At 35.4% G+C, this 24687-nt stretch overlaps 1 long non-coding RNA gene across 4 annotated transcripts in view; it reads left to right on the top strand.

Moving 5' to 3' along the window:
* The first annotated feature begins 2368 nt into the window (after positions 1–2368).
* The window catches only part of LOC107308989 (uncharacterized), an 83556-nt gene continuing 61237 nt past the window's right edge, over positions 2369–24687 (top strand). The window contains exons 1-3 of one of the 4 annotated variants that reach the window (XR_014943158.1): positions 2369–2439; positions 4328–4463; positions 10196–10323. This is a non-coding gene — a long non-coding RNA (uncharacterized LOC107308989). Of the gene's footprint in view, positions 2440–3978; positions 4464–4902; positions 4998–10195; positions 10324–24687 lie in introns of those variants that run through there. The other 3 variants (XR_014943157.1, XR_014943159.1, XR_001553029.3) reach the window with 3 other exon arrangements.

Below are 24687 nucleotides of genomic sequence, written 5' to 3'. Positions count from 1 at the left end.
AAAAATTAGCAGTCTCACCTGAAATTGTATCTGTCTCAAATATGCATATTGTGTATGATCACAAGCTTATGAGAGCCATAATATATTTGATATTTTAAATATTTTATTAAAGATTGTTTAAATGCTTAAAATATTGTAATTATAGCAAATACCTGATTCCCACCACAGTCTGGATATGGCATTTAAAATTGTTTATCTTTGTATTCCAAATGAAAAGAAACTATTTTTAAGATGATCTGAGGATCACTGCTGTGCTTTTCATGTATACATAGGTTTAAAAAGAGAAACAGTTTTATTTTCTGTGTTTGGCTTGATAAAACATTATGAAGAATAACGTATTTAGCCATGTAAGTAATTGAAGCTGCATAAATGTTACATACAAAAATAATATAAGGAAAATCTTATTTAGAGTCTGCAATATTGAAAAGAGAAGGAGTATCATATTCAGTCTTTCAGCATTATTAAAAACATATAGGTTAAAACTCACTTGGGTAAATCAAGAAAATGTAAATGAATTTAGAATATGGTTCACCTGAATATGTACAAAGACAGATCTTTCACTGTGTGGAGAACTCAGCATCAGGTCAGAACTTCTACACCAGGAATACTTACAAGCCCTTATTAGCCAAAAACAAACGCATCCTCCTCAGATGTTCTTTTTACCAATCGGGATGGGGACGGCTGAGCAAGGATGTTGAGGTTTTTATGGGAGATGTACATAATTTTTCATTCAGTTTCTTTATACAAACAGTCTGGTATGATTTTTTTTACTAATATAGTGGCATACGACTCTGTGGCCTTGGGCTGAAGACTTACTATTATCTCTGCTTTATATAAGAACACTGACAGAGTATGCATGAATGTAATGAAGATGGCTAAGGTCCATTTAGAATTAAATCTGGTAAGGGAAGCCATGGACATGAAGAAATGCTTCTTCAAATATATCAGTAGCAAAAAGAACACTAGGGAAAATCTGGAATGCTGTTGAAAGGGTTGGGTGCTCTGGTGATGAAAGATATAGAGAAGACAGTTACTGAATGCCTTCTTTGCTTCAGTCTTTATTGCTAAGGCCAGCCTTCAGGTACCACAGACCCTTGAGATGAGAGCAAGTCTGGAGAAAGCCATTCTATTTTATCTTGGAAAGTGTAGTATCTCTAAATGGGCAGAGACCTGCCTCCTCTTGCCAGAATGGAGCAATTATTGTTCACCACAGGTAAACTACTAAAACGAAAGAAAAGTCTAGAGAATTTCCTTCTTCTAGGAACAGAAATCCTCGCTCATGTTTCATCTTGCCTCTCTCTGAGGAAAGAGCTGTACGTTAGAAATATGTGCTTGAGTTCACTTGAGGACCGAGCATTTTCACCCTGCTTTCTATCTTCTCACATGTATATTGATGAGTGCATCTACCCAGAAAAAAAGCAAGGGCTCAAATCACTTGAAGAGATTGCTTGGTGGAAAACATGCAGTATTAGAACGTTTTAGCTTACTTCTTTATTTAGCTGTCACAAGTAACTTTCTGCTGCTTGTAGCTGTTGTAGACCTGTGCAGTGCATATTGCATAATTCTTGCCTAAAAAAGGTGCCTGGATAGATGCTGTGGCTTACTTGGCAACCGCAGCAAGCCTGAAGTGAATGTAACTTACTTCGGTAGGCTCATGCGAGTGCCAAGAAGTCATTATATCTGAGGTCACCACTTTATTTATTTATTTATTTATTTATTTATTTATTTATTTATTTATTTTACTGAAAGAAAGAAGAACAGTGGAATAGGGCTGTAGCTTGTTTTAACACACTCTACTTTCAGTTCCTGCAGTATTATGACATGTAGAAACTTCTTTGTCACAGCTGTGTTATCTTTCTCAAAGCTGTTTGATTGCAATAGCTGATGGCTGACATAAAATCACCTATATGCAGTGGATTACATTAACATTATTTGACAAATAGTGAATAGTGAAATTTATTCAGCTTTAGTGATTGAAATTTTCAGGCAGGTAGTTCTCTGAATCTTGAGTACAGAAAGAAATCCCCAAAGGACTCAAAGTATGCTTTGAATCTCATGAGTCAGTGTAGGGATATTTGGCTGACCTTAAGGATTGAGTGGTCAGAAGTATCAGTGATTTACAGGCTGGTAAAGCAACATCCAGGTCTCTTTTCTTTATTGCATTTTAAAAGATAACATAGTGATAAAGAAAAAAATCTGAAGTTAAAAACAGTTGTATATATATGTATGTGCATGTATGTATAAAGGCTATGTACTATGTTGGCCCACAATGTCAGATGCGGATGTAGGTTGCAATATTCTGTTTTTTGGGGGGGTTTTTTGTATGTGGTTTTTGTTTTGTTTTTTTTTTTAACCATCTTATAGATGGCATTCAGATGAACTGGATGATCTTGGAGGTCTTCTCCAACCTTTGTGATTCTATGATTCTATGAAACAAAGGTATGTGTGGTGTAAGGAAAAAATTGCATTCACTGGTATTCAATGATGCTTGGTGAATGTTTATGAAGAATAAACAGAGAATGTCAGCACAGTGGGGAAATGGGTGATGCATTTCAGCAATGGTAACACCGACAGTGGGTGACCTCCACTGATGCACACTTTAAAAAGCATAGCATGAAGGCTCTTGTCCATTGCTGTCAAAAACACATAGTTAATGGTGGTGACTGTTTGCTCTACCAAATTGTGTTATTGTACTCTTTGTATCTGTTGTAGTTTTCACAGAAATAAACAGGAGACATTAATTTCGGAGCAACTTAAATATTTAAAGCCCAGCAGAATAAACTACAAAGAAAGCACAAACTCATCTTTCTTTAAAAATCCTTACACACTTCAGTTTTCCATTTGCATATCTCCTCACGTCTTTTCTTCTCCCACACAGCTAAGTCTGCACTTTACAAAACTGCTGGAAAATACTGAATTAAATTATGCCTTTCTGTCTCCAAGTCTGCACCTGACACATAGAAAGGGATTTCTGAGAGTGATTTTTACTAAACATTTCCATCCATTTGACTCCCAAGCTTATAGGCATATTACCTACACATTACCGAGCTGCTGATTAGCATGACAAGTCCTCTCCCATCACATTGCACCACAGATCAGTGAAGGCCAGCTTCATGTGACCCTGTACAGAATGCCTCATGTACTGGGTGAGCAGGCACTGGAGAAATCTGCCTTTAAGGGCACTACGATCTCAGCCGCTGATAGATTAACAAGTTTGTCAACTGGAACAAGGAGGGGATGAAGTCATAGATTTAGGCTAGGAGTTCCCCAGGACAGGCTCTGACATGATTTTATTGTCATGAGCAATCCTAAAAGAAGTTTCAGCTGCCCCCAAAATGGATTTCACTATTATGCATTAGCCCATTAAAAGAATCTCAGTCAGCACGTTGGCTTTGAGATTGAAATGAAACATTGAAGAGGTGACAGTTCTGAATAAAAGTTATTACATATAAGGCATCTTAAGGAGATAAGAATACAATGTTGGTTTGACAGGCTTTGCTCTATTCTGTATCACCGGATCTTCTACTTATTTGAATTCAACACCTTTGCACAGTAGATGAAATCTGATGCAATACTGTCATCTGACTGACTGTGTTTGTTTTTCTCTGCTGCTAAGAACACGTGAATTGCCCCAGTCAGGGTCTGGTTGTACTGATCTGCATGGGGAGATCAAGGTTCCTCTGCACAGGGATCAAGGATGTTTCTTGGATGACTCATACACTTCTAAGGCTGAAGCTAAATACATTCAGAAAGAGAGATTTAACCTCTCCACGGGACAACTGAATGCAAAAGGTTTAAGTAGAGGAGTTCAGGTCTTATATATATATATGTATATGTATATATATAAATGTGAAGAACTGCAGTGCTCTTTTGACATGAAGAATTCCAGGGTGGGAACTCATTCTTCAATTTGGGCTGCTTTTTATCATGAGAAAACTCCTTGTCTACAGAGGAGGGGAAGACTGGAAAAAATTAGTGCACAGCTGCTTGTGTGCACTTGGGCTTAGTCATCGTTTGTATTTCAGTGTGTGGACTGACATCCAGCTCCTGCAGCTTCAACACAATGGGGCTCTGACTTCACTGAATATTGGGTCAGATGACAAGCAAGAGAATAAATATCAAATCAACATTAATTGAGGTCACCTATATTTTAAGTAATTACACAGCAGTATGAATGGCAACAGAAAACAAACATTGGAAGAACAGCAGTAAAACGACTTGAGGAAAGAGGATCTGTTCATTCAAACTGACGCAGTAACTGCTAGACATAGTTTTCAAATGAGCTGTCCCTCTTGAATTTAGCAAACACAGTCTTTTGGTTTCACAGGAGAAGCAATTCCCATTGGAGCAGCTCTAGCCCAAGTTGCAGCAGAGAGGCTGACAATTCAGGCCCTTTTAAGGTCATTGCCGTTAAATTAGTCACTTGGAAACAGTATCGGCTTGTGAGACAATCTTTATAGTAGGTGAGAGCCTTTAAATTTTTATTAGAACAATTAGTTCTTTTATAAGTGCAAAAACAAAATTAATCATTGTGGTAATACAGCATTAAACAACTCCCTTGGTTTCATGCAAGCACAGAGTTATCATAAAGTTTTTTTGTTTGTTTGCCTTGGACAGGGAGCATGGATATGTCTTTTTCCTCTCAGTCTGCAGCAAATTTTATAAGTAACCAAGTGCCTGGAGGCACAGATGTCTGAAAGCAGTGACTGGGTTCAGGAGGGAAACTTACCAAAAAGGGAATTCCTTAGCCTGTTTGAATTGTATCTCCTGCTTTCATCTGAATACACATACAGCCCCAATGCAGATTCCCATGAAACAGTGAAATGGCATATCCATATCCATATAAAAAGAAAAGCATAATTACAACCTGTTCCCTTCACTCTTTCTCTTTTCTCCTTCAAGACAAATTCTACCTGGATAAATATCATCTTGTTTCTTCATTTGCATTTTTTATGCCTTGTTTACCTTTTCATAGACAAGGTGGCACAGAGCAGCTTGTAAGTACTTTCTCAGCCTGTCTTTAACTGTAGCTGCAGAAGTTGTTTAAATTTTGATGTGATCTGTGCTTTTTTATGACTTTTTTTTTTTGTTTCCCTACAGAGCCATGTATAAAAATTTCATAATATACACAGTCAAATCACATGTACTGTACATCTTTATAGGCAAAAACTATAACAATCAATGGTTATAGGCATTGTTGTTGTTTAGCTGCAGATTAAAATACAATTTAACTACAGTATTTTGCTATGCATTTCTTCCTGATCTCAGTATAAGAGTGTGATCTTTTATCTCAGCTACTTCATAGCGAAGTCTGGCATTTCAGCTCAGTCTTCAGGTGAATATTAACTAAATAACCATTCATCTTTCATCATTCAGCTGCCAAAAAGCATAGTCTCTGATCTCACATATTCTGACATTCGTTCTAACTCTACAATTAGGAATTAAATTTGATTAACAAAATTTGTAAATATAAGCATATGTGTGTTTCCACATTCATGATACAACGAAAGTATGTATTATACTTCTAGAAGATACTGCTATTTGAGGATTAAATTCAAGCAGTCATTTAGCTTCATTTTAAGGAACCTTTATGAAACAACCAAATTGCAATAAAAGTCAAAGCCAAAACATCATACTGTGAAAATAGCAGTGATATTGCCAGTACATTTAAATATTGCACTGATATGAAGTATCTCTGTGTACACACAGAATTTAATAATTTAATTTTAATAATTGCACTATTGAGATTTCAGGATGGGATTCATTTTATTTAACCACAGAAGTCTACAGATTATTTAGTCACTCAACTTGCTTTATAATTTTTGGAAAGAAATAGCACTTGCAAGGACAAAATCCACAGTATTGTTTGGAGAGCAATAGTGAATATACTGACTTGTAATAAAATAAGTATCTGAGGTCTTCCTAGACACCGCCAATGTACTTATCCACATATTATCAAAAAGGTCCTGCCTTTATTGACTAGATATTTTAATACATTTCACAACCTTTGCAAGAATGGCTAGCAAATTGACGTCTGTTATTCTAGGTGTACTAGAGAAAATGGAGATGTTTGTTAATATTTGCTGATTAACAGAAATATTACAGAAATATTACAGTTCTCTTTGTACTTCTCTATAGTTCTGAAGAAAATGACCGTTGATTTCCTCTGTTTAAGCTTTGTGTATCCTCACAATTACCAAATGCCAGGCTTGCTTGCATGTTTGGAATATGTGATTTTGAATTAACCGCACAATTTATAATTGCAGTTATAAAAATAATCAATTTTTATTAACCATTTACTGCATTTATTTTTATTTTTTTTATTTTTTTCTAAAAGAATCTGTGAATTTGATGCTATAAGTTTCCGCAGCCAGCAACTTTGAGAATTGACTCTTCATCTGTTAGCATTCCAGAAAGCTGGAATATTTCCTACAGCTTTAGACTGGTTAGGAATTTCTGGGAACTGGGACTTTAAAGTGTTTTCATCACTCAGAACTTTTTCACTTACATATATCTTTGAAAACCTGTATGAACAAGGTATACTAAACTCAGTAAAATTATTTGTTTACCTTCTTCTTTAATGTTTATCTATTACATTTATTCCCTTGCAGAAGCAAATTCATGACATTTCCCAGCATTACCGATGTATAGCTTCTTTAAAGCTACAATGTTTGCATTTCATATCCTCATTTCAGAAATAAATAAATAAATAGATAGATAAATAAATAAATAGAGTACTGCATCTGTTTTCATTTTGATCAAGCACATGTTCTCAATATAGCTGACCTGGGGCATTTGTTGTAATCCCAGATCATGGCTTCTTGCTTCTGGTTGCATACTATTATATATTAACTGTTCTGGTAATACTTTACAAGGCAAAGCATTATTAGGATCTGTTATTATGTATTCCTACAGCCTTGACTTACTGAGCTGAAGGTTGATTCTTATGCTGTTTTTAGAATAAGAAGTGTTCTAAACTTGGGCCACCCTAAACCTGCCTACCTGTAGCTTAATGCAGTAGAGCAGTTTGCAAGAAAAGTTATGTATGTGTTAGAATTCAGTACTGGTTTGGTAAATCAGCAATAGAAGTTTGCTCTCATTTGATAGCAACATTTTGATCTACTCAATTAGCCATGTTAAGTGAGAAATCAGTCTTGAGCTCTATTTCATGTCAGTTGCCAAATGTAATTGATCTAAAGCTCACCGAGTATCAGTCATTACAAATTCATCAATATTATATGTTCACATATTGCTGAAGATGCAACGTCAAATGAAAATAATGTTGAAAGAACTTGGAAGAAGTCATAAGGATATGCAAGTATGAAGCACATTTGTCTGACTATGAGGTAAAGACAAGAGTATGAGTGTGGTGTAAAGGAGCTGAATATCTGGAGCTATATTGAGTTTGCTCTTTTAACACGCTGTTGGAGGAACTCTAGTAATCAGTGTTGTCTCATTTGTGAAAATAACATTGTAAAGCAGATTGCAGCTGTCAGTTGACTCTCAATTATGAAATAGTCTTCAGAGACCAAGAAATAGAACCATGCAGTAAATGACAACTTAGCACAGATTATTAATCAAATTTATGATCTTATTCTGCAATTTCTGAAACTGAAGAGTTATTTGTGAATTCATTGCACTCATTGTTCTTAATTAGAATCATATGTGAAAAAAAGCTAGCTTCTGGGCACCAGCTGATATTACTTGCCCTTTAGTGAATCATGTAAGACACATGATCAGTGCATGTGTTCTTATGACTGAATGCAATTTATCTTATTAATGATATGCATACCATTCAAGCAGACAGAAAATTTGAGCTGAAGCAAGACTTTTGTCTATTACTGGAGAAAAATGGTGATCAGAATATTCTTAACTTTAATAAGTTTTTTATAACCTAGCAGAAATTGTCAACAACATATAATATTGGACAGCTTAGTCGTTTATTCTCAGCCTGTTTTTATGTAGAAGAATGTATTTTGCTGTAGATAAAAGGACTTATTCATGTGGTAAGATTAGTATACATGTGTTGTCTGTGTTATTATTCACTTTTACTAAATACTGAATAGCTATTGAAAATTATTTATCCTTTCAGCTCCTCCAGATAGCCTAACCAAATTGTTCAGTTTTCCTACAGTGGAGAATGTATTATGATATGGAACACCCATGACAAACCAGGAAACACTTACACTAAGTTTGTAATGTTCCTCAGACACAGACACTTTTGGACTCTGTTTTTTTAGAACTGGGATAACAGTAAGATATCTAAGCATCTAAGCTGAGCAAGCCTCTATTGTCTTGGATCCTGGCTCAGACACACTTGTAAGCTGAAGGGAACCTTACAGAATAAAAAGTTTCCATGTACTCAGGGAGTAATGATCTTTTTCAGATTTTTTGCATTAATGGATTTTGAGAGGGCTGTGTAGAGCAACAGCGCATATTTAAATAGTAACTGTAGATATTAATTCTCATTGTTCATAATCCATGTCTGTCTGTCAGAAAAAAGAAAAAAAATTACATATATAACTATTTATATGAAGTCTACAGTTTTCATTTCATATGACAAAAATACTACAATAGCCTTATGAAATATAATAAATTCCAGTTATCTTATAATATAGCACAAGGCACATGTAAAGCAGAGAATTATACAAACATTATGAGGCATTCAGATCCACAGTGCAAAGAAAAATGATATTCAATTTTCACGTGTGATTTAGATTTGAAATTCTTTCCTGAGATGAAGACATTCATATTTTGTAAAAGTAAAAGGTCGTTTATCAGTAGCATTCACAGATTGTCAGTAAAAGATAATGCTTCCCTAGTGGACACGATTTTTTTACAATATGCCTTCCACATACTAATGAAATCCCCAGAAAGCAATGGTTGGTTCTGTAGTTTCCTAGATAAAGGGAAAAAGAGGACTTGGGAGAATATTTTGTGGTGAATAATGCATATGATTTATTTCACTCCCTTTTCTGCTTGCAAAAGATCAAAAAAAAAAGCATTTAAATTTCAAATTTTTTTAATAGATTTGTCTGTAATTCAGAAATGCTCAGTAAGCACTTAATGTTTTCTGTTGTTAGTTAATCACCTACATCACAGTGTAGTGGTGACTTAAGAAGTGTGATGTTCTTTTGTTTTCCTTCATGAATGACTTAAGGACCTTACTTAGGAATAAATAAATGTCTACCTGAATTTTTTAAAAATATATATTTTTATGACTATTATCACAAGCCCCAGAAATACAACTACCAGCTGCAACACCTTATGGCTGTTCTTTCTCATCTGAGGAATGCTTTTTAAAGTTCCCAGGAGGTACAGATGTTTTTCATTAATATAGATAACTTGGAAGCCTCATCCAGTGGTAATAGAGGAGCTTATTTCTTGGGCAATAATAGCAAAATTATTTGGGTATTTTTTTAATGATAAATTTCCTTCCTTGAGAAATTCCATGTTGTGAAAATGGGAACTTCCCGCAGTAATTTAGCAGTTCCAAAGAAAGCAGAGCCTGGAAAGGGATAAGGAGGAGAAAAAAAAAAGACTGACCATGTACCAAGAGCCTAACAGTTAGCTCGCTCAGAGCAAAATAGGAAATACTGCAGGTTGTGGTTCTGCTTCTTCCAGACCAAGATCTGCTTCCTACTGAGAATCCCAAAATAGTGTCTTTCAAGTCAGTACAGATTTGCAAGTATGTCTTTCCCACTTTTTCCTGCCAAAGATGCGCTGCTTTGAATAATTATCTAAATGTTTGTCATATGAAAGTCGTTAAGGTCAGTAATCTGTATCCCAGGAGAATAGTTAAACTTCCAGACAGCTTTTAGTTCTGCAAACTGTATTTAGGTGTTCTTATTGGAACTTCTCCATTTTTGATAAATGTATTTGGCACTTGACATATCAGCTGGTTTCAAGAAAAACAAAACAAACAAGAAAACAAAGAAAAGTAATTTGGTATTCTTACCTCTACTCTTCATTGGCATTTTTATTTATTTATTTATTTATTTATTTTATTATCCACCTTAAGCATCATGTCAGACAAGAATGTCATGCTCATTTAACAATGCTAGGAAACAGTAACTTAAAAAAAAAAAGCCAACCAAACCCAAAGTCAGCAAGACCACAACAACCAACCAAATAAACCACAAAACTAATTATAATACCAGTGATAGTGAACAGAGCCTTCATTTTTTTTTTTTAGATGCAGAGCTGACTACAATGAATCCCAATGCATTTAAATATCTCCAGTATAGGTAAAATCTGCAGGTATACTTTCTTCAAGGAATACTGAAAACGTATCAGCTATAACAAGACTAATACCTAATATCTGTAAGTTCCCACCAGAATAAGACCTTGTCTAAGATCACTTAATCACTGTTTCATTAATGATGAAACATTTATGTATACATTTTAAGCTATGTATATCCTTTCATTCTGGACTTCTCAGGAACAAAGACAAATAATTTCCATGTGCTGTAATGCTTAAGTTTGACTATATATTGCATAAGATGCACATGTATACTCAAAGCAAACTGAATTACAACTCCGCTGTTTAGTTTTTCAAATAGAAAGTCAAAGAGCTTGAAATAGCTAGCACATCAGTGATTGAATCACTTATCCATCATAGTCTGTCTGTGAAAGTACCTGTTGTTCAGCTTCCATAGAATAATTATTCAAAATCGTATTTGACTACATTTCATAGAATAATCTTTTAAAAACCTATCTGATTATGTTCTTCATTAAGTCACTATTACAATTTGTGTGAATACATACAAGCAGATACAAAGCTATGTAAATAAAGACATTTTTTGGTTCTTGTCTATTTTTTATTCCCCCATGTGACAAAAGTTGCTAAAGTACATGTGGTATTCAAAGCAATCTGTTTTTGAACTAGAAACTCCACAGGCATTGGGTCATTGCTGTAGATGAAGGTCTTCCATCATCGTTTTATACTATAGTTGTTTTACTTGAAAATAAAGTAACAGAGAATTAATACCAAACAAAGAGGGTGCTGTCATTTTATGTGTGGAGTTTTGCAGTGATTTAGTATGTGAATATTTGTGGTGATTAGTATTTACAATTGTAATGAGTGTCTGCTCTAAAACTTCCATTTTGATTACTGAAGGACAGGTAATGACTAATGAATATATCACATAAGATTATATTTTCAAATAAAGGATATTCATGTTCTTTCCAGTAGTTCTAAAATGCTCATATTGGTTCTTCCATGTGAAATCATTACCTGCAAAATGAAATTACAGTTCTTTCTTTAGTTCAGTGTGTCCAGGATTTTTTCTTACATTCCTGATAGTGCTGACTGCACCCATCAAAGGCAGAGGCAAAGAAATGGAACTGACAATTTTTTTTATTTTTTTTTTCCCTAAGGAAAATCAGAAGTCCCTTCACAGTCTTATTCTTTTTTCCCTATCGTGTAGAATTTCCCTGTCCTTGTGAGATAGTTTATTCCTTATGTCTTAGTATCAGATTTCCAAAATTCCAGCACTGACCTCGATGTCATTCCCCCACAACAGAATATCTTGGCTACGTGAAGAAAATCTTGATCACAGTTTCTGAGAGATGTTATACTGAAAGGTGGTATGTTTCTCTTTGTTGCACGATGGCATTTTGTTGTGTGAAAAACAATTAAAGCTGGAATACAGTTCTATTAAACACAATGAGAGGTTGACTACCTAATGTTCTGGGCCTTGTGCATTCATCTGTCTGTGTGATAAATGGGTGTAAACTGTTATTATTCTAACTTGTTAGCATGGTAGATCCACTATGCAGAATCTTAAGACACTGAAACAGGAACAGGGCCAAGGGTGATTGCTTGCTGAACCGCTTAAATAAAACATTAACAAATATAAGAATAAAAACAAAGTCAGGCAATCACTGGATTGTTTCTCCTGCTCCACTGATATAGAGTGCATCCCCAGGTAAGCAACTGGCATTGTAAAAGAGAGCTGGAGAGTCTTGAAGTTTTAAGACAATACAGCTTCCCAATGCATATTGAAATGAAATCATAATAGTTAAAACAAAACAAACAAAGAAATTTAAAAAAAAAAAAAAAAAGCAAAAAACAATGGTTAAAGCCCTCACAATGTAGCTACTCCACCAAAAGCTATTTTCCCGTCCCCTCTCCATCATTTAAAAGATGAAGTGGAATTTTTAGTTTAGTAGATGGATCAGTTGAAAAATAAATGCTCCACAAGTATACTACTTCTCATAGTGAAGATACTAGAACTCTGAAGCTGATCTATGTAACACAAAATGCAGATTCAATTTTAAGCGTCAGGTGAAAAGGAGAAATAAATTTTAACTACTTGTTTAGTATTACTGCAACTTCAGATAATTCTAATCCCCCAAAGCCATTCTTCTTTGAGAATCTACTTTTCAAGGGATCCAGAAAGCAGTAACTCAGTTTTATTCAACAGTACATACATATACTAATGGAGATTATTTTTGTTCTCAAGTCAAAAAGCACTGAGACATCTGTTTAAATTTAAACAGTTAACCCTTGTGTCCCTATTGACTTCAGTGGGAATAATGACAATCTTAAAGGTAACATGAATAAGTGCTCTTGTTGATTCAGGACACTACTGCCATTCTCACTGGACTACAGCGATGAATCAATGTAGCAGAAAATATGCATGGCACTTGAACCAGTGAAGCTTTTAAAACATAGCGCAGACAGTCCCACATGCCCTGAAAATTTTTCTCCATGCTATATTTTCTATGACTTCCTCTTAAGTCAGATATGGCTTGCAAAGTGGGAAAGGGTACACAGCTGCACATAGAAAGAGCATTTATCTTGTTAACTTACCAGAGATTGAGCTGATGAGTTAATAAAATTAAGAGTTAATTTAACAGCAGTTTTGGAGTAAAATATTTTACATGTCATTGTAGAACAGTTGTTGGTAGAAACACAGCCACCTACAGTGAAGTTTAAGACAAAACAAATGCTGAGAAGTGTCAGAAGATCTACAGACCCATACAGGGGATTTCTTCTAAATACTTTTCAAATTGTCTGTTACCCTGGGAGAGAAGTGAGACAACTCATCCTGTTCAGGAAAAGAAGAGCATTTAGACTGTGGGTAGTTATCACAAAACCATCAGTCTACTCAGCACCACTGCCTTCCCACATTGACCCCACTGGAAGATTCTGATGAGAAGTAACATACCTGAGGAATACAGCATTAAACCGGTGATACTAAAGTTGACCATCGGTTGGCAGGACATCATGAACCACCTTCAATCTATCAGTACTAGAAGATTATAGGCAAAAATAAATCAACATTTCTTATGTGATGAGATTAGGAAGCTGACTTGTCTGACATCACTTGGTTTTCAATTAGACTCCTGGGCCAGCTGGCTAGAGGGACAAGGTAGGAAACATGCCCAAGGTGGGAGGAAGTGCAGTACTTATATCATCTTGAACTGTTTTGAAACTTAAACTTAAAAAGTAGGGCAAGTCTTTCTCTGGCATACTTTTTCCCATATTATCTAATCAGTAACATAGAAACTCTCTTAGGCAAAGGTTGTATTTGGACTGTCATGGGTAATTGCCACTAATGAGCTCATCCTCTATGTATTTGACTTATTCCTCCTTGAGCCTATTTGAACATTTGTTTAAAAACAAAAAATTGAATGGAAACTGCAGATATCTTATTTAAACTTGTTATATTTTATCCTCCACCTCCCATTTCCTAAATAGCACTTCAATGAAATAATTAAATAATTCAATAAATAAATAAATGGCATTTAAAAAAAAAAAAAAAAAAAAAAAAAGCATAATTTGCTTTCTCCCTACACTCTTCTCTAAGTTTTTTCCACATCACTAATCACCAATGAATGACAAGAGAGCAGTTATTTCAGGAGTGATCTTAAATGTTAGAAGGTAGAATACTATGCTTCCAAACGCAAGTCTAGAAACTTACAGAATCAGACTTCCACAAGAAACAGACATGCTCTGCTTGTACTTTAGCAGCTGAAGAAAATCAGTATATCTTTGCATACTTAAAATGTAGGTCCTGGTCTCTCCCTTTTCCTGTCAAAGAATAGGTACTAGGATTTTATTTCTATTTTTTTCACAGAATAGAGAATCATTTAATCAAATGTGATTTCCCTGGAATATAAATGAGTTTCATCATGTATGTCTAAGAAATTTGAATCTACTCTTATGAAAATTTTTTAATGATTGATATGGCTAAGGAAGAAAAGTGTTAAAGAAATCACAAATTCATTGTTCTTTAGTAGAAAATCTGATTTGTTTCTATATTTGCAGCATAGAGGATTTAAAAAAAGAAAAAAAAAAAAAGAAAAAGAAAAAGAAAATACAAACTCTGTGGAAAATAAATAATAATTACAATCTTTCCTGTGTTTATGAAATATAAACTTTTAAAATCTGCAGTGGAATTGTATCAACTCATTTTCTCTGTTGCTGTTACTGTAAAAGCAAGGATAAGCCTTGCCTTATCAACTAATATAGACTGAAACAAAAGTGTTTCTTTAATCGTATTGTCACTGTTGATAATCTTAAACAAGAGAAATTCCTGAAAAGAGATTTAGTGTTTTGATAAACCCAGTTCTGATACAAGTTTATGGCTTTCATCTCTCTAATGGCTTTTCAGCATGCTCTGTGCTCTGTTCCAGACCAGAGCTCCTCTAAACAGCTGTGTGGATTGTGTAGTGTTGGGTAGGTTGCCGTTCATTGTTACAGACATTAATGCTGTCACACTGTAGTGAAGAGTTGGGATTTCACTGTCATGGCTAAATGACCTGCTAGTTTATATTACGCCTATGAAGTTTTGGAGTCAATTAGGTTAACATATGAATAGATATGTGCTACAAGCTTCATTATGTATCAGAAAATAGCACAGTGAATAACAAATGCCATTTAATTACAGCTACCAATGCAAAGAGTCATAGAAGGTTAAGTATAGTTCTAAAAATAAATATGATAAATTTACACTTGGATGATTAACATTAAATATTGAGTGATTTGTATAAGATCCTAAATAAAAGACTACTGTCCTTAGACCTGACAGGATGGGAACTGATATATTTCCTATCAAAGTTAAAAAGATGTTCTGGAAGTTTAAACTTATTTAAGGCACTTATGGTACCCAAGTTCTTTTTGCTGCTTTATCTCTCTGGGCTCTTTCCAGTTGTATATAAGTGTTTATCCCAATTTCTTGAAACTGTACAGATACACCTCTTCTTCCAGATTCTCCTTCAGTGCTCTCCAGTCATAACCCTATGACAAGAGAATAAAACAGCTGAGTTCTCACAGAGAGCAGCTGTCTGGAAAACTACTAGATTTCTGGTGAATAAATAAATCAAAATTAGCCATGGAAAATACAGGTCAAAAACTAAAAACAAGTTCAACTTCTTTTTAAGTTCAAAACAATTAAACTAAAAATAAGATAGGAAGTTACTGTTTTCCAAATGTGTCTATGTGGCTTTTTAGCCCACTGACTCTTGGCTATTTTAATGAGATTTTCCATAATACAATATTTTGCTGGAACAGCTATGTAGATGAAGAGGGTGATAAATTATTATATGTGATTGACAGAACTATCCTGATGAAATTGCTAGTGTAAGCATAGTGATATTGGCAGAACTGTGCTTTTGCTGACACTTCCTCACATTCAGAGGAATGTAGAGGGGAAGAGAAAGAAGGAGAGAGGCAGTATAAGATTAAATGATTCTAAGCAAAGAACAGTTTTATTGGTATAACATACATTCATATTAGGAAGCACTGTATCAGTGATTAAAATCATCCAGTTGACAGTATCTCATACTAGCACTTCAAGTATGTATACTCACATTGCTGATATGGTAGGATAAATAAGTGTCATACAAAGAGTCAACATTTACGAGATCTCTGACATTTCCTTTTAAATGAGAGTATAGCACATGGGGAAAGAAAGAGTTACACTGGCACTGAAGAGGCATCTCAGATTTTTGTATAAGATTGAAATAATTTTTCATTTTACACCCAGAAAACACCAAAGACTGTGATGCTTTCAACAGATTCACAGTTTAAAAAATCTGAACAGTCAAAGAAGTGGCAGAAGACCCCAATATATGATTGATTCATAGATCAGAATGCCACCTTAAAGGAATTACTCAATTATGTTGTTTTAACATTTTTATCTGGGTATCAAGTACCCAAAAAAATAATTGGTTCTCTTCAAACCATTAACTCTATTGTATAATTACTTTAATTAGGTAGTTTGTGAACACTGCACATTAGCTACATGACAGAGCAGAATTGTTGTGGCCTGTTGAGTAATTATTTAATTAGGCCACATTTTCAAAGCTGTTTATCTCCCATATAATAGTTGGAACCAGCTCATGGGTTATTTTGTAATTGTTTAATGAGGCCAAAATTATCAATTAAAATATATATATGTATTTTCAAGAACACCGATACTCTGTGATGCAGGGAAAAATTAAAATAAATAATCTAAGGTGTTTAAACTAGAACTTTCTGCAAACTGGTAAGAAATTTGTATACAGTAATGTTACAATGATCAAAAAAAAAAAAGAGGGACAAAAAGGTTGCAGTCTTAGTACTGAAATACTAATGCAAATGAATAAAAATGAATACAAAGGGAAATGTTAGTCCCTATTCTTAGATTATTTATGTGAAGGTAAAAATGGAAAGCAACCAGCAGTCAACTTCATCTGGCCAAGCAAAATGAACCGATACAAAACATTTCAAGAAGATAAAGATGATTCAGAGTTCTTAGTTAAAGAGAGATAAATGATCAAAGCAGAAGCATGGTCTATGAAAATTGTATTATTTGTAAAAATCAACCTGGATTAGAGGAGAATGATCTAACATCATTTTCAAACTAGATACAATCCTGTTAACACTGAAGTCAGTGCCACAGCTTTCACTCACTAGACTGGGAGCGGATACAAATGTATGCAATTTCAAAAATGAATCAGACTTTTAAAGGAGTCTGAGAAAAGTAGACATTATCATGGAATCACAGAAATATAGCATGGAGTTCCAACACCCCTGCTATAGACAGGGACACCTCACACCAGACCAAGTTGCTCAAAGCCCCATCCAGCCTGGCCTTGAACACATTGAGGGAGGGTGCATCCACAAGCTCTCTGGGCAACCTGTTCCAGTGCCTTGCCTCCCGCACAGCGAACAATTTCTTCCTAATATCTAGTCTGAATCTATTTTCTTCCAGGTTAAATGCATTTCCCCTCATCCTGTTGTTGCTTGTCCTTATAAAAAGTCCCTTCTGAGCTTCCCTATAGTCTCCCCTCAGGCTCTGGAAGGCAGCTATATGTCCCCCTGGAATCTTCTCCAGGCTGAAGAGCTTCAAATGTTTCAGCCTGTCCTTGTTGGGGAGGTGCTCCAGACCTCTGATCACCTTCAAAGGCCCTCTCCTGGACCTGCTCCAATAGCTCTGTGTCCTTTTTATGTTGTGAACCCCAGACATGTATGCAGGACTCTATGTAGGTCTCAAGACAGCAGAGTAAAAGGGACAGAATCACTGCCCTTGATCTGCTGGACACATTTCTATTGATGCAACCCAAGATATCATTGGCCTTTTGGGCTGCAAGCATTTATTTCTGGCTTTTGTTGAGTCACAACTGGCACCCCCAAATCCTTCTCCTCAGGGCTTCTCTAAAGCCATTCTCCACCCAGCTGGTATTTATATTTGGAAATTATGAAAAATACTTAAAATCATTTAAAAAGGTCTTTTTGGTGGTAAATGTGTTGCTGAATGTGTCTATTTTGCTGAGAGACTTGAATATAATAATAGTCATAAAAGGACATTAGAAACACATGGAGAGAGTGTTTCAAAGCCTAAATCTCTTTCTGAACTTTTATTCATGTAAGAGATTTGTATGAGATACTTAGCAACAAACTACAGATAAATATGTCATTCAATTTACAAGTACTAGATTTCTTGAAGAATTATCATTGTTATTATTGTTATTGTTTTTTAAAAAGGTTGGATTGAAGAGCCTGTGTATTTGGGAGAAACAGAATACATCAGTAGTTTCTACCCACCGCATCCCACTGTAAAGAATGATATTCTTTAGAAGTCAGTACATGTTTTTTTGGTGGTTGACAAGAAAGGTGAAGATGGAACAGTTTCAAAATAAAAGGAAAGAAATGGAAATAATGATAATGCTGTTGTAGCTGCATTCCTAACCTTGCCTTCCTGAAATATAAATAAAGTTTCAAATAAAAAGATGAGACTCATTTATGTAGCTGTAATATGTGAGACCTTTGCCCTGAGTCCATCCGGAATTATGTCAATTTAACAAATTACTACCCATCAGTAGAAGTGCAGGAACTGTCTGTGTGCACACTGAAAACAGGGAGATTGAACCTGTTAATAGAGATTTTTTATTTTTTTTTTATGTTGCATTACCTCAAAACTTAGAAGAGCTTGTGAACATTCATAGTAGTTCCATGCTAACAGCTATTAAGCCACCTTAGAACTGTCATGAGCCTAAGCCAATATATTCCTGAACTACTTGGGGGCACTAGCACTGAGAGAATTTGCCTTGCTCTTAAAGATGCAGAGCTCAAAAGTAGAAAGCTTTTAAATCCGTGACTCATTATAAGCATATAAAATTGGAATTCCCATAAAACATTTATTTCCTTCCAGCTGCTCTTTACTGGGATCATTGATTTATGTTTGTCTACATTCTGCACAATTACTTAGATATCAAGTAGAAAACAAACAAAACAAAACAAAACTAAAAAATCTCACACTGCCCAAACTGCTCCTCAACTGGATTTACATGGAATTTGAGTCACTCGTGTTAATTCTTCTCTCTGTTCCACTCCACTGTTCAGTGGCTACCTAAAACAATTTAGCTTAAAGACTTTAAAAACTCCCCAGGCACTGGTTCCTGAAAAGGTAATGTTTCTGGACAGCAGTAAAAAAAAATTAACTTTCTTGGAGTAGTCTCAGGAGACCTTTCCTTCAGATGTGCCTTCTATTATACGTAAAAACAAAAAACAAAAACAAAACAAAAAACTATGTACAACTCACGACTTGACTGTTTTTCCTTCTTTTTGGTCTCTTGGTGCTGGAACAGATTTGCTTTTCCAAGGAAAAATCTGTTTAAGAGTACAAGAGTAGGAAATTTTGAGGAGTTTCACTCTTTCCCTCCCATCATTCTTGGTGTCAAAGTGGAGACACAGTACAGGCAAGAATGAAGGGAGGAAATAAGGCTGGAAGGCTGACTTTTCAGGTGAGTATTTAAAGCAATTTGGTACTTAAAATTTTGAGGATCCCTGAGGTCTGCTAATGTGCTGGAGTAAGCTTTTCTACAACTCTACCTCTTCACGGGTTCTCAAACCATTACTCTCTCAGTAAGTATCTTATGGCATTCTAACAAAGGGATATTTCATTTAGTAGTGATGCTGATAGTCTTTTCTTGCTGGAAATGTCAAAATGCTTGACTTTCTCCTTTCTTAAAGTGGCTCAGTACTAAAAGGAACAGAGAAAAGAAAAATATGCTTAGCTAGGACCTGTTTATTCTACATAAACAAACCAATTCAGGGCCTTGTGTACTTCCTGTTCCTTGTGTCTCTGACATAACTGGGATGTTATACCTGTGTGTCATAGGGAAAATCTTTCATGCTCTAGGCTGCTGATGTTATGGTCCCTTCAAACCACTGAATCTATAAGAAACTCAAATGCTTTTCCTCTATCACCTGGAATAATAAATGTCTTGAACATTTCTTATTTTTAGCTAAAGTTCAGCTATTTAAAACATTTCTAATTAAAGACATCAATACGAACTCTGTGGTATTTTGTAAAAAATTTGTTAAAAATATTCAGTTGATTCTTTTAATACATGTAAGTAACTCAGAGTAACTTTGTGTATTTTAAAATTGGGAAGTCAAAGGGAAGAAAAATGTTTTTCTGCAGTACTTCTGCCTGTCCTTCATGTGCAAAGCTTTAATTTTTAATTCTAAGTGTATTTTTACAGGTTGACTGTAAAGTTTTGGCATTATTTCTATTGAATTACTAGCATAAACTGAAATATAGAATCAAAAAGGTTCTACAGGCATTCTCAGTTGTAGTAAAAAAAGAAACAATAGTATGCATAAGAATAGTTATGGATTTAAGGAGATCGTGCCACATTCCAGTATGGGATGCCTAAATTACCCTTCAGGGCAACATCCTAAGTTCCCATATAGTGATCTGAATTTCCTCTCCAGCATAGCTGATTGCCAAGACATTTGTGCATGAATTAAATTTTATGACCTCATAATGCTTGACTGATTTATGTGGAGACATCAGTGCAATGAGTGAAGCATTAAAGATTTTAGGCATTTAGTTTGCAGCAGGGAAAAATCTTGTAGTTTTGATTTCATGAGAATGGGCTATTTTTTCGCCACTATTTCCTAGTAATAAACCTGGCTGAAATAGCACATTGGCTCTCAGTTCAGATTTACAGAGGCTTCTCAGAAGCTCTATGGTTGTCATTCTGGGATGGTGGAATTTCCTTAGCTCATAAAAGCAAAATTTAGGGCAGTAACAGCTTGATTCAATATGTTTCTAATGCTGTTTTTCCAACTGAGGAGTACATTAGAGTATTTTTATTCTTAGATAAACAGAACAAAAAAAGTCAGTTGAAGAAAGCAACTTTCCTCCTAGTTTCCATGTTGACCTGTGAAGGTCTCATGTACTTGAGTAGCTACTGAGCAATGAGAACACCTGAGACCACTTCTCTTTGCACTGAAGGGCTGGACAATTAACAAACACTGGGGAGGCTCTGGGCCAGTAGAAGGGAAGATCATCATGTGGAAAAATGGCTGCTGTCATGGAGAGCCAGGATCCATGGGGATTCTCCATGTAACAAGCAGGGCAAGGCTGAGCCTGACAGCCAGTGTCCTTCTCACCCCAAGACAGGAGCTGGACAGCTATTGGGGCAGCTCCAGCTCTGGGAACTGGACAACCTCCATGGGGACCAGGCCAGACCAAGACAGAGCTGCAAGTAGGCTTTAACTTAACCCAAGGTTGGGCAAGACAGGAGTGTGGGGAGCTGGAGAAACAGTGGTGATTTAGCATTGCTGGGGCACAGATTGATGGTCCAGGGGGAAAAACAGATGGGGCCCTATGTAAAGGGAGGGAGGTCACAAGGGGATGGGCTCAGACTGGGCAGCCCCTTCATGCCTTCAGCCCTCACACTGCCAGTGGCAAACTGCCAGCATGGCTTGCAGAGCTGAAGATAAACCATTGTGAATGTCCTGGGACATAAATATCATGTAGTTCCATCAAAACCCATGTGATGAATTTCCAAAAAGTAGGGCAGAAGCAGCTTTGCCATCTTGTCGTGCGATTCATTTTCTGCATGCTGTGGAAGCAGCTGTTCTTTGGGATGAACTCAGTTTGACAGACACCATGACACAGCCTGTTGCAGAGCTCAGCTGGAGACCAGGCACGTTCCTTGTCACCCCTGAGGGTCTGAGGAGCAAAGGAAGGAGTTGGACATGAGAACAAGAGTCTGGGACATGTCTTAGGCTGATTAGGAAGGTGATTTTTGAGTGTTAGTGTCTGCTGGCTTTGTCACCACTTGCTGCATAGGGTTTCTGGATCGCTTTCTTGGATTTAAATGCTGACATTTCATCCAACTTTCATTTCAGGCACAAAGTAAGCACTCTGGTTCTCATCTTGCAGTACTCTTTTCGTAACCTAACTCCAAAACAAGGCAATGTCAATGAACAAAACCCACCAACCTGCTGGGCAATTGCAGCTCAGTATGGGGTAGGGTTTTTTTTCATGCTTAAAATTTTTGAGCAAAACAAATCTAGGTTTCCTTTTCTTTTTCATTCTCAATTGTTGCCACTCAGCTAAAAATGACAAACTGGGTGCCAACTGAAGAAAAACAATCTCTGTATTGCCAAAAAATTGTTGTTCTTCTGGGGCTCTGAATTAGAGGAGAAAAATGGTATATTTTCTCCTGCCATTATGTCATGAATCATTTAGGAAGCTTTTCCAAATACATTTGTCTTTTCTTTCTTTTTCTTCTCTCTCTCTCTCTCTCTTTTTTTTTTTTTTTTTTTCCAGAATTTGAAAGCAGAACAAAATCTTTCAAATGTTTTCCTGAAGAAATGACGTAAATGCATATATATATACATATATATATATATATATACACATACATATATATATATATATTCTTGAGCTATTTTGTTTTTTTCCCTGCTTTTTCAGACTTAAAGACATTTGAGTTGGGTTTTTTCATGATAATTTCGTATCTGAAACTGTAGTGGATACCATAGATACACATATTAATTTTCTTTTATCATACATCTCCTAGTTTGTAAGGACATATGCACATGTTTCTCTAGCTTATAGAATTGACTTCACGACTGGGCTGTGTTGACGGTTTTGAGATGCACTCTTCAGAGTGTGAAGATATGAGCTATGCTCTGGCGCTACACATTCTCTGAATATGGCTACAAACTCACACACTAAGTTCTCTTTTAGAAAAGAAAAAAAAAGTAATATAAATTGATTTATTAGTCAAAATAGGATATACTTAATTCATAATAAAACCTTTTATTCAATTACTTCCCTCTAGGAAACATACTCTTTAACCTTAATACAGCCCTTATGAAATTGTTTGTAGTACAAATGAGATGTTATTATATATTTTATAACAAATTGTACAATCTACAGTGATTTTCTTTCCTCTAGTGATCAGCAGGGTATCTATGATGATGTATTCATCATTCTGAATGTAAATGCCTGACCTTTCACTGAAGAAATCTGCTCAAATTTGTTAGAGGTAAATCTACTTAAAGGAAGGTAATATTTGCTTAATACTATATAAAAGTTCCAAAGAAAATTTTCTATGGCATAATCCTGCTTATATGACTTTGCAGATTCAATGAGTTTAACTGATGAAATTGAAAACTAAGCAGGAGAACTGAATTGCTATTCTGACCCCTGGCATATCATTTTGCAGAGTTAACTCAGACTAGAAAAAAAAACAGTTTTGTGTTTGACTACAGCATGTTTTCATTCAACATTTTCATTTGCAGTATAAATTGGGAGAATATAACAGTTCTCTTGATATTTTTGTTTTGATGATGAATCGCCCTCACTCTTAAAAATCTTCTTCTGTTGTTTTGAATATGGTTGATTTGGTTTCCAACCATTGTTGTTAAACTATAGAGCCCATATTGACACTGTTAGCATCTGTCAGTCATGCCTCCTCTAGATCTACTGTATGATTAGTTAAGCAGGTAGAGTTCTGTAATCTCTGAATTTCAAGGTATTTCATCTATAAACTGAGCATATTTTCCATCTTATGAAAAGTGGTGGGTATTTTTTGTTGTTGTTTTGTTTGCTTGTTTCTTTTTAACATAAACACAGAGAACTGCCACATTTTTCAGGAATAAAACAACTTTGTGTGTGTGTGTGTGTGAATTGTATGCAGAAAGTACAGCCACCAAAATGGCTCTCAAACCAAACAATTATATATGAAAAGCTTCATGAATGAATTAAACTGAACTCAATGGAAACTGTCATTATAAACCTTGAGAACTCTTCCTTATTGTCAGTCTTTGCCAAATGAAAACTTACAGATAACCCATCATCATATAGTAAGAAGCAAAGCTTTTCATTGTGACTTTTGGCCTTTGCTAATTATTTAATAATCTTATCATCTATTAGGTTTATTTTTATTCTCCTGGTATAACTTGGGGAGAAGAAATGTCCAGAGAAAATCTACCTGGAATGTGGTAAATTCACACTTGGAAAGCAGACAATATTTGTCACTGCTACAGGGAGATTTATATGTATTTCCAATGAAGCATTTAGCCTGTAAATCTTTTCCTCTATTGCTATTCAAGTGATTTAAATCATAGGAAATAACAGTGTCTTCATTGTGGCTGACGTTTGGTCTAATGGAACTTAATAGGGGTGGTGCTTCTTCTATTAGTGCAAAGAGAGAACTACATGTGTTCGTACTTGCTTGGTGGTTTCTTGTATCATGCGTTACAGAGTTCACGGGGTTTATTTTTCATGGAGGTATGGAATTTTTCCAAAGCAATTCCTTACATAGTCTCATTTTTCATTCAGGTATTGGGGACCTGCTACATATCATGTTGGGACAGCAGTTACACCAGATCCTGAACATACGTAGTGAGGCCATCTGTACATCTGGATAATGTTTCTTTGTGCTGGTGAAAATTCTTATTCATCATTTAAATACTGTGAAGACTCAGAGAGGTTGCTTGGCTGAAGCCAGTGAATTTTTTAGAAAGAAAAGGTATCCAAGTCTTCTGGAAAAAGATTGGCATAAACTGATAGCAAATTTGACAATGTGAAGTCTAAGCAGCTATACTTGTGTTACCAAGAAATTTATCCACTTCTCAATTCCTTTATGGATACTGATTTACTGAGTTCTCCTGCATGTGTAGTTGTGGTTTAGAATATTTTTAAATACCATTAAATACCATTATATATTTGAACACAGATCTATGACCAGATCATGAAGTTATTTCTCACGTCTGTAATATGCAACTTAACAGTTTTTGGATTTGAATGATGCACAGTCTGTCTCACTTGTAGAAAATAGTTCAATTTATGTTCACTAAATCATTGATGTTCTTTCCTACTACTTGTGATATTTCTTTACCTCTGAATTTCCTTGATATTTTTTTTTTCTTTCAAGATG

Source organism: Coturnix japonica, chromosome 2 (genome assembly GCF_054131305.1).
Source record: "Coturnix japonica strain WE chromosome 2, WE-NBRP24, whole genome shotgun sequence".
Taxonomy (NCBI): domain Eukaryota; kingdom Metazoa; phylum Chordata; class Aves; order Galliformes; family Phasianidae; genus Coturnix; species Coturnix japonica.
This window is presented reverse-complemented; position numbering and strand designations above follow the sequence as displayed.